General features: G+C 40.5%; 1 long non-coding RNA gene across 1 annotated transcript; it reads right to left on the reverse strand.

Moving 5' to 3' along the window:
• Positions 1 to 1,803: 1,803 nt before the first annotated feature.
• Positions 1,804 to 7,423, reverse strand: LOC116784574. The gene is made up of 3 exons (XR_004356141.1): positions 7,410 to 7,423; positions 7,135 to 7,232; positions 1,804 to 1,892 (listed from the first exon to the last, which is right to left on the reverse strand). It is a non-coding gene; the product is annotated as an uncharacterized LOC116784574 (long non-coding RNA).
• Between the last annotated feature and the right edge of the window lie 1,561 nt (positions 7,424 to 8,984).

The raw sequence follows: 8,984 nt of genomic DNA on the forward strand, positions 1-8,984 counted from the left end.
CAAGCAAGGGATGGAGGCAGGGAGGGATGCTGATCAGGCTCTGCTGCATGAGATGATATGTTATTAGTATGTCCCTACTGTACTTATTTCTAGTCTTTAGTGAGTGATGAGAGGTTTGGGGAATGCCTGCTTGTTCAGATCCCTCTCTAGAAACTAGAGCATATATTTGAGAGTATGGCTTCTGCTCATTTACTAAAGACCCATTTAATGTTATATGATGCCATAAAAAGATCCAGGAGAGAGGCCATGTCTTTAATGTAGCACTTTAAAACACTCAGCCACCAGCCAGGTTGGACTGGGACCACCTGGAATTCCTCTTGGCTTAGATTCAATACAGAAATCACCTAAGTTCATTTTGCACCTCTGAGTCTGATGGGCTGTGAGCAAACAGAAGGGGCCAGAGGGCTTGAAAAGCCCAGAGAGAGATGAGCAGAAAGGTTTGTTTGGGTCAGGCTGTCCTGATGTCTGGTCCTTGATACACAGGAACACGAACAGCCTTTTCTACCCAGGAGGGTGAGCAGAAGCACATTCACACACAGCTCTTCCCAAACCCCAGATCACAGCTAGTTACTGGTTTTGCAAGAGTTCGTCAAGATAGATGTAGGTTCCTGAGCTGCTTTATTTTGGCTTTTTTTTTCGAATTTTTTTTTGCTATTCAGCTACACTCCTTAATATGTTTCTCAGCCGGATTTCAGCTCTGCTGGCTGACACCTGGATTTTTTTTGTTTTTTCCATTTGCAAAGTTATGTTGATTGCTGGGTAGTCCTTCACTCAATTAGGGGTTGTAAGCATAAGATCTTCAAACTATCTGATACTATCTGAAATGGGAGAGCAGCTTTGCAGACTTGATACCAGTGGAAGTTGGCAGGGGGATGCCAGTGAGAATTTGGTGGTTTGAGGCATTAAGGTATGAAGGAGCTTGTGAGCCTTGCTGAGAGCTGAGGCAAAGCCAGCTCAAGCCAGTTTTGTCTATATAGTCTGTAAGAGTAGGCTGAAACACAAGCCAGAGAGAAGACTGGGTGAGCAAGCTCCAGATCTGGATACAAACTCAGGGCTGAGCTAAATAAGCAGATGCATAATGTGTGCAATGCAGAAGCTACTGTGACAGTAAAGGTGTAATTTGTGTCAAACAGTATAGATAGAATCATATCATAGAAACATAGAATCAACTGGGTTGGAAAAGACCTCTGAGCTCATCAAGTCCAACCCTTAATCCAACACCATCTGGTTACCAGACCGTGGCACTAAGTGCCACATCCAGTCTCATCTTAAGAACCTCCAGGCACAGTGAATCCACCATCTCCCTTGGCAGCCCATACCAATGTCTGATTACTCTGTAAAATATTTCTTCCTAATATCCAACCTAAACCTCCCCTGGCAGAGCTTAAGACCGTGCCCTCTTGTCCTACTGCTGGTTGCCTGGGAGAAGAGACCGACTCCCACCTGGCTACAACCTCCTTTCAGGGAGTTGTAGAGAGTGAGAGATGTTGTATTCTTCTCATTGCTGAGTGCCAGTATTGTGTCAAGAGACACGAAGAGAAAAAGCAGTTTTAAAGTAGCTCAGCAGTTAAGTATTTTTATCGATTCAAGCCTTTATATCACACACAACAAAGTAGAAAAGCACGATCAGAGAGACAGATGGTAACGAGTCAACTTTAGCTGAACATGAGTCATTTCATACAAAGGGTTTGGAAATGATGCTGTGATTTTTGCTACTTACCTGTCTCTTTGCTATTGGTGCCTAAGGCACTCTCACAGAAATGGTTCAAAGGACACATTCCATATCCTTGGATGCTGTGATGGAGAAAAGTGATTTCTTCTCAGCAGAAAAAAGTCTTCCAAGGTGAGGAGCTTTAAGTCATCACTCAATACCACTTGATAATCTGCTACATCTATACATAAAGAAAAGAGTGGTCATAGAAGAGGAAAAAAAATTAAGTTGTAGACTTTCCTTGAGATCGCTCAATAGAGGAAGATGTGGGAGGACATTAGAGAGGGAAGAAGAAATTAGGACCTGAGGGAGACCCAAATGGAAATGTCAGCCCTGTTGGAGCATGCAACTAACTTCAGTGGGGTAAATATATGGTCTAAATATTTAGATGAAATTTAAGGACACTGATGGAGATATATTTATAGGTGGAGCTTGAATGATTGCAATCCCCTGAGCTCTGTTTCACCAACTTCAGTTACATTGCAAAGGTTTTTGTTTTTTACGAATAACAATAAAAATCAGATTTTGGCTTTCAATTCCTTTATGTAAAAATAGCTCTTGCATTACACTACAAAACAGAAAGGTTGAACATGAAATTTTTTTTTTACAATATACAACACCTATGAGCATAAACATATTTATTATATACACGACCTGGCTTGTTAACAGACGTTACAATAGCCTACACCCTGTTGACACAATTTTTCAGTCAGTGGGGTTTCTTATGGTAATGGGCAAAAATGCAAAGTGGAACGAAAAACAAAGCAGAGGCCAAAAGTCGTGGAAAGAAAAAGGAGAAACTATCACTTTTCTAACAACCTCAGGGGCTGACCCTGGAGCGGCCTTACTGGCATAAAGAGTACAAGTATCTTCACTGTCTGCCAGGATTTTTCTGATATGCTGCAGAAGAGCTACTTGATTGTGCTCATTTGTAGTGTAAAAGCAAGGTCAGTTCTGCAGGGGTACGAGACATTGGAGGATACATCTTGTTTCTCTCATAGGTGCTTTTTTAAAATAAAAAGCAAAATAGAAAGAGCTCATCCTTTCAGCTGAGGAACAAAGTCATTCTGAAATACAAAAAAGCTGCCACAGATTTAACCTCTGATTTTGACCATAACCTTACTTTTGTGAGATTTTGGCTCAAGATCTTTCTATCATCATCAGTGATAACAATGAAATCACTTATGCATGCCTAGCTGTGGATTACAATGCACAGTAACATACAAGAAAAAGTTCCAAATAAGGCACTGTATGGGTAGCACAGTTAAACATGGGTCATGCTCCACCAAAAATAAAGTGGAGGTGGAAAATAGATGAATTTAGGTCAGTGCTGCATTAGGTGTCCATCAGGCTCCTGCAGCAAAGTCCATAGAATAGGTCTTGTTGCTCATCAGGGAATAAAATTTAATGTAAATCATACTGGTTTTCATCTTCGTAGTAGAGATTGCCAGCAAGATGATTTCCAGATGAATGTGTCCTCTTCCTGTCTCACTGACTCTTAATAAATGAGAATAAAGGACCCTTAAAACCAGGATTCCTATATCTCTCTCTTTTTTTTTTTTCCCAAATGGGAGCTGTCTGAGTCTTTGTGTACATGTGGATTCATGAAAGACTGTTAACTGTTTTGCGTATGAGGAGCTCCACCAGGTTCAGGTTTCTGCATCCAAAGTCAAATATGAACTAATGTGCACACAAAGAATGTTTTTTATTCAGTGGCCAAAATCTTTTATCTAAAGCACCACCAAGCAAGTAAAGCATTTGTTCTCAATTTTCATAGTAAGTTAACAGGGTCAGACTGTTCTTATACAGAGAAAGACTCTTGCCAGATACTACCCTATCAAACAGAATTGTTAGAAAGTAGTCAATGACTTCAACATTTACAAATGAAATTATATTATAGACCAAGAGCTTACTCTGGATTTGTTTGTGGTTTTTCCTACTGGCTGCTTGTCCATGCAATTTGTGGATCTCTCAGGATAGTCACCCTTTTCCATATGTTTTCTTGTGTGTGTGTATGTGTGTGTTTATGTGCAGGATAAGAAAATAATTGTTTGTCATTAACAAAGTCTCTAGATTAGTAAGTATCCTTGTACTACACATGAATGTGGGTCATTGAAACTACTAAGCTCAAAAATGTGTGGTGCTGATGTCTGGTTCAGGGAAAAAGGGTAAATCCTAGGAAAAGTTGCTGTAGACAAGAGGACAGACCCAAAAGTTTATTTTGAAGAGAACTGTCCTGTGTTCTTTTATTCAAGTACTTTTCACTATATCTATGCAAACAATAAAAACTAACAAATTACTCAGGATAAACCTGGTCAAGGGCTAAGATTATTATCACCTAGAGTAAGAAATGGATGTTCCCACTTAGTAAAACAGAGAAAGACTGGATGCACTGCAGATGTTTTACATCTTGGCAGTGCAGCTGTATGAACACTCATTTAGTCTAAGGAAATTCTGTTTAAAATAGAGGTGAATGTAAATCTATTCTCTTGTTTTCTCTGGTGGTCTCTATGCTGTGTATAGCTGCTTTGTTGTGTGCTGCTCTTCTGGCTGTCTGTCAAACACATACAGATCTCTTGGGGGCACAGATGAAGGTGGAGGAACAAAACACAAGACAGAGGTATAGTAAGGATGATCGACAGTGTGTAACAATTAGCAAAAAATGTACACAAAATGAATTTTTTGCTGATCTTACTGGGAAAGAACAGCAAAGGAGGAACAGCTTGCACAATACCATCTCCGCAGATATTTCTATCTGAGAAGCTTAAAAATTAGAGAAGATAATGCAACGCTGTAATTTCATCCACTAAAGCAAACATACAGGCCTGTACCAGCACAGCTGCACTTTTGATGGTTTGAGAGGCTTCCCATGCACTCAAAGGCAGAGAGCAAGAACAGGATGGCTCTCTCTGCCTGTGGGACCAGACTCCTTGGGACTATCCCTGCTACAAGATCACAGCCAAGACTGACCTATGACCCTGAACTCCCTTTAAACCTCTGAGCTGGTGGACTCCAGCTTTGAGTATCAGTCCCACAAATTTGTACAAAGCAGCAGCCCTGGCAAGCTCCAAAACCACCTAACAGAGTTCATGAAGTAAAAAGGATCATGCAAAGCTGCGTCAGACAGACAGTTTTGTATAGAGCTGCCCAGTGACCTCCAAGTTGATTAGAGAGTTGCTTTCCTTTGAATCATAAAATTTGCTTAAATTACTTGGACTGAGGATTTAGAAAATGTGAGAGGGAGAAGAAAAGAGAATTACTCCAGGACAACAGCCAAGTTTAAAACTGAAAGGTGGTAGAGATGATTGAATATAATTCCTGGGAGAATCGTAGGCTGACCTCAGTTCTTGACGAGGCAGTTCAGTAAATCTCCCCTTGATAATGAGGCTCAAAGCTTCAGAGGTTGGAAGGTCCCAGGTTTTTGACAGACTCTACTGAAAAAACACCTCTCTTTGAAAAAAATTGTTAACAATTACTCCCTGTAAAGGATGTGCTTTCATCCACAGATCAAACATATTCCAAGTTACAACCCATTAAAAAGATTCTTTCTGGGCTCCTGTCCAAAATTAGTGCCAGCTTTCTCCAAGCATTTGAGCAAACACAACTGCCACCATCAGTTCTGCCTTCCTGGGGAAAAATCCTTTGATGGTCTGTGGCTGTTATTCAGCCAGACACTAACACACGCCTGCCATTTCCTACTGCTGTTTACAAGGTACGACCAGGTTGAACAAAGCTGCATGGCTATGAGCTGATTCCCCCAGCATGAGGTCTTCTAACCCTGCTCACCTTCCAGGCATTGTGTGGCTCCAAGGGTGAGTTATCCAGCTAGGCTGTGGGTGTGAGACAGGCTAGCTGTGTAAATGCTAGCACAGAAGCAGAAAATGTTCTGGCTTGATCACAACATCTTATGGCAGCACAGTGTCTTTTGGCTTTTCCACCATTGCAGGTGTCCAGGGTTTCGATGAAATTCAGGGGGAGAACAAGGCTGCTCATAATGGGATGGAGAGAGGCCAGCCTGCTTGGAACAGAGAGCCAAAGCTAATAAGTAGGAAATGTGTAAGAAGGAGGAGGCAAGTCTGAATTCATGTTTCTTTTGGGAGTGTAATTCCCTTACAGTGGCTGCAGTGCTGTAGCAATCTCTAATAAAGATGTAGTCCTCCAGTCCTCCAAACACCCCTGGGTTTGGATGCTGACACCAATCACAAGGAATGGAGCTAGTGAGGGGCTTGTCATCTCTTTGCCATTGCCAAACAGTCATTAGATAAGTAAGTCTAGTGTCAACTCCAGAAGTGCTTGAAGAAACAGGTAAACATCAATATTGCATTTACAGATGTCAGGTACCTCAGTGCTGGTAGCTAGCTGAGACATTTGGGTTTTCTCCTAGGAGAGACAGGAGTTTTAAGAGGGCACTTCAGTTCACTAGATAAAAGAGAGACTTAACATTTCATATCTGGAAAAGATCTAACAGATGTTTACTTTGTACCTCACCAGGGCTGGAATCCTCACTATTTAATACTACTTGGCACTCACAGTGTGCTAGTGAAGGACAAAGTACTGTGCAAATATTAATTAACCTTCAAAGAGTATGAGAGGTTCCTTTCTCAGAGGTAAAAAGCCAGAGGGTAGAGATCTTAAACAAGGTCACATACATAGCATCAATGTTGTTTCAATATCCTCTGCTTTGAGAGAAGATCCTCAGGAGAAGGGGAATAACTTGAGGAATGCAGACCTAGTGGGGACTGCTGAAATAACTGATGGGTGAAGAAGGGGAGAAACCTTTTGCTGAGCCAAGCAAAGAAGAAATGCCTCAGGGCTATTGGAGAACAGGGGTGGGCTACAGATTATGTTCAAGGACAGTAATAGCAGGTGTGCAGATGAGATCAAATCAGAGCAAACTGCTTCCAAAGAAGTGCAGACTCACAGGGATTAAAATAATTGGAAGGTTCCTGAGCTATAGCACCAAGTACAAAGTGTTAAGTTTCACCTCTCTTGGTCAAATAAGTGTTCCAGCAGTGGCACTTCAAATGTCAACACTTGCCAATATTTACTGCTGAATGACTAGCTCAGCTAGGGTTCTGGCCCTGAGATGCACATTGTTCCTTTGTGATCAAAAAGGGAAATGTGATGGTAAACATGCTGGAAAACACGTTAGGAAATAATTTTAAATGATGGAAAATGCATATCTTATCCCCTTTCAAACCAGATGCAGCAGAACCTAGTTTTAGTTTCACTGGCACTCACTGTGTGGAACTACCATGCAGAGACTTGCAGTACATTGCACAGCAATACTGAACCCACAGGCTTCTAAAAAACACATGAAAATGCATCTTAAAAGAATGGTAGAATATATTCCACAAAATGAACTCTTTTTTTTTTTCCCTTTTTTTGCCTGTAGAAATATTCTCTCCTGAGATGCTGCTTACCTTTGCACATCTGGTAAGAGATTTGAGAAGAATTTAGTGCAGGTGCCAGTAGAAAAAGTCACTTGCAGTCCTGGGATTACTTCTGACTTCCTACTTTCCTTTTAAAGCAAAGGAATAATGCAACTTTTCAGTACAGTATTACCATGCTGCCCAGAAAGGCAGTTTTAAAACATTTAGAGCCTGAATAACATTTTCAAATAGTTTTTACTGCTTTTCTTAGTATATAGCCCTGCAAGTTACTGCACAGATAGGAGGTTTATTGCACAGCATCTTACCTGGATAACAGCAATATGAACTACAGTAACCAACTGTCTAAGTTTTGATTTGGCTCCCCGATGAGTCCCCAAGACCCAGCACAAAACCTCTGGTAAAGAGCAAAAGAGAAAAAACGATGAAAAATCCAGACTAGCCAAACTATATTAAAATATATATGTATTTACATACAGTACAGTTATATACAGTTGAAATACTATATACAATCCCAAAAGGAAAAGGGAGAGGGAAGGGAGAAAAAAGGGACAAAAAAGGACAAAACCAAAACAGATATGCACAATCAAAAACTCAGGACCTAGCAAACTAAAGAACTACTTTCTTGGGACAGCAGAAATCACGCTGAATGACTGCCAGCACCCTCTGCCTCCCAAGGTCTACAAGGCCTCATTAGGCCTCAGTCCCCCACACAGCAGAACAGACTGCAGGGAACCTGCGCCTTCACAACCACCGGAAGGGAAGAGAGCGAAGGCCTCTCTTCCCTTCTTCTTTATACCCTGGCTTACGTAAAAATCATAGGGAATACTGGGTATATGGCCACTCCCTCGGTTACAAACTGGTCACCAAGGAAGGCCTAGACTAAAACTACCACACCAACTACAGATTAAGCCTGGTTTTATGGATCACTTTAAATCATTTTACCATTCTGCAGAAATTTGCTTGTTTCTTTTGAATGTCTCTGAATAGCCAACAATTATATATGCAGACATCAAGGCGACTATACTCATGGAATAAGGCTGGCAGCCTTTCTTTGAAGGCGGAGGAAAGGTGGCCACTTGCAAAGAGTATTCATAAGAAGTGAAATGACAGTTTTCCTGTCAAGGACAGCAGCACAACTTGGACCTTCTGGCTCTGAGACCAGTTCAAAATTACCAAAACAGAATTTCTTGGAGAACAATATTGCAAAACACAATGCTGTTAAATAAGAGGTGTAATTCTGCTATATTTTGTTATCTTTACAAATAGCCACTTTATTTACATCAGTGAACTATATAGAACTTTGAAGACTTTTTGCTTAGGTTGTGGAATATATTAATGGATCATCCCAATCTATTAATATTGTGGTTTATCAGTATACCAGTTTCAGTACTCAATTTGGCCAGTTCTGGAGCATGATTTCATTGGCTTATTGTACCTTAGTTACTTACAAGTTCTGTACAGCAAGCTCCCTCCTTAAATTAGGGTTCTTCAGCAAATCTTTCTATAAATGAAAATGTAAATTTCAATGTCTGTGCTCAATAAGGTATTGTTAACTCCATTACAAAATTCTACCTATCATAATACCACTTGGGAAAACTAAGCCTATTATTGGAAAATTTAGCTCTTTTTAGTTTTTAGTTTTGCATTTGAAAAGTAAGCCATTAAAATGACAGGTGAGTGCTGTAGATTCTAAGTAAACTCCTACCTGTAGATACATGGGATAACTCGAAAATTGGAATTAAATCCTTCATAAGGGAATGGCTATAAGACAAGCAGACTTTGCCAAAGTGCTGTTGGTCAAGAATTTCCAAAGCTGAGGGATATCCCTTTTGATAGTTGTAAATAACCTCTTATTCAAGATCGAATTCAAGAAAAAACAT

Source organism: Chiroxiphia lanceolata, chromosome 3, assembly GCF_009829145.1.
Source record: "Chiroxiphia lanceolata isolate bChiLan1 chromosome 3, bChiLan1.pri, whole genome shotgun sequence".
In the NCBI taxonomy this organism is placed as follows: domain Eukaryota; kingdom Metazoa; phylum Chordata; class Aves; order Passeriformes; family Pipridae; genus Chiroxiphia; species Chiroxiphia lanceolata.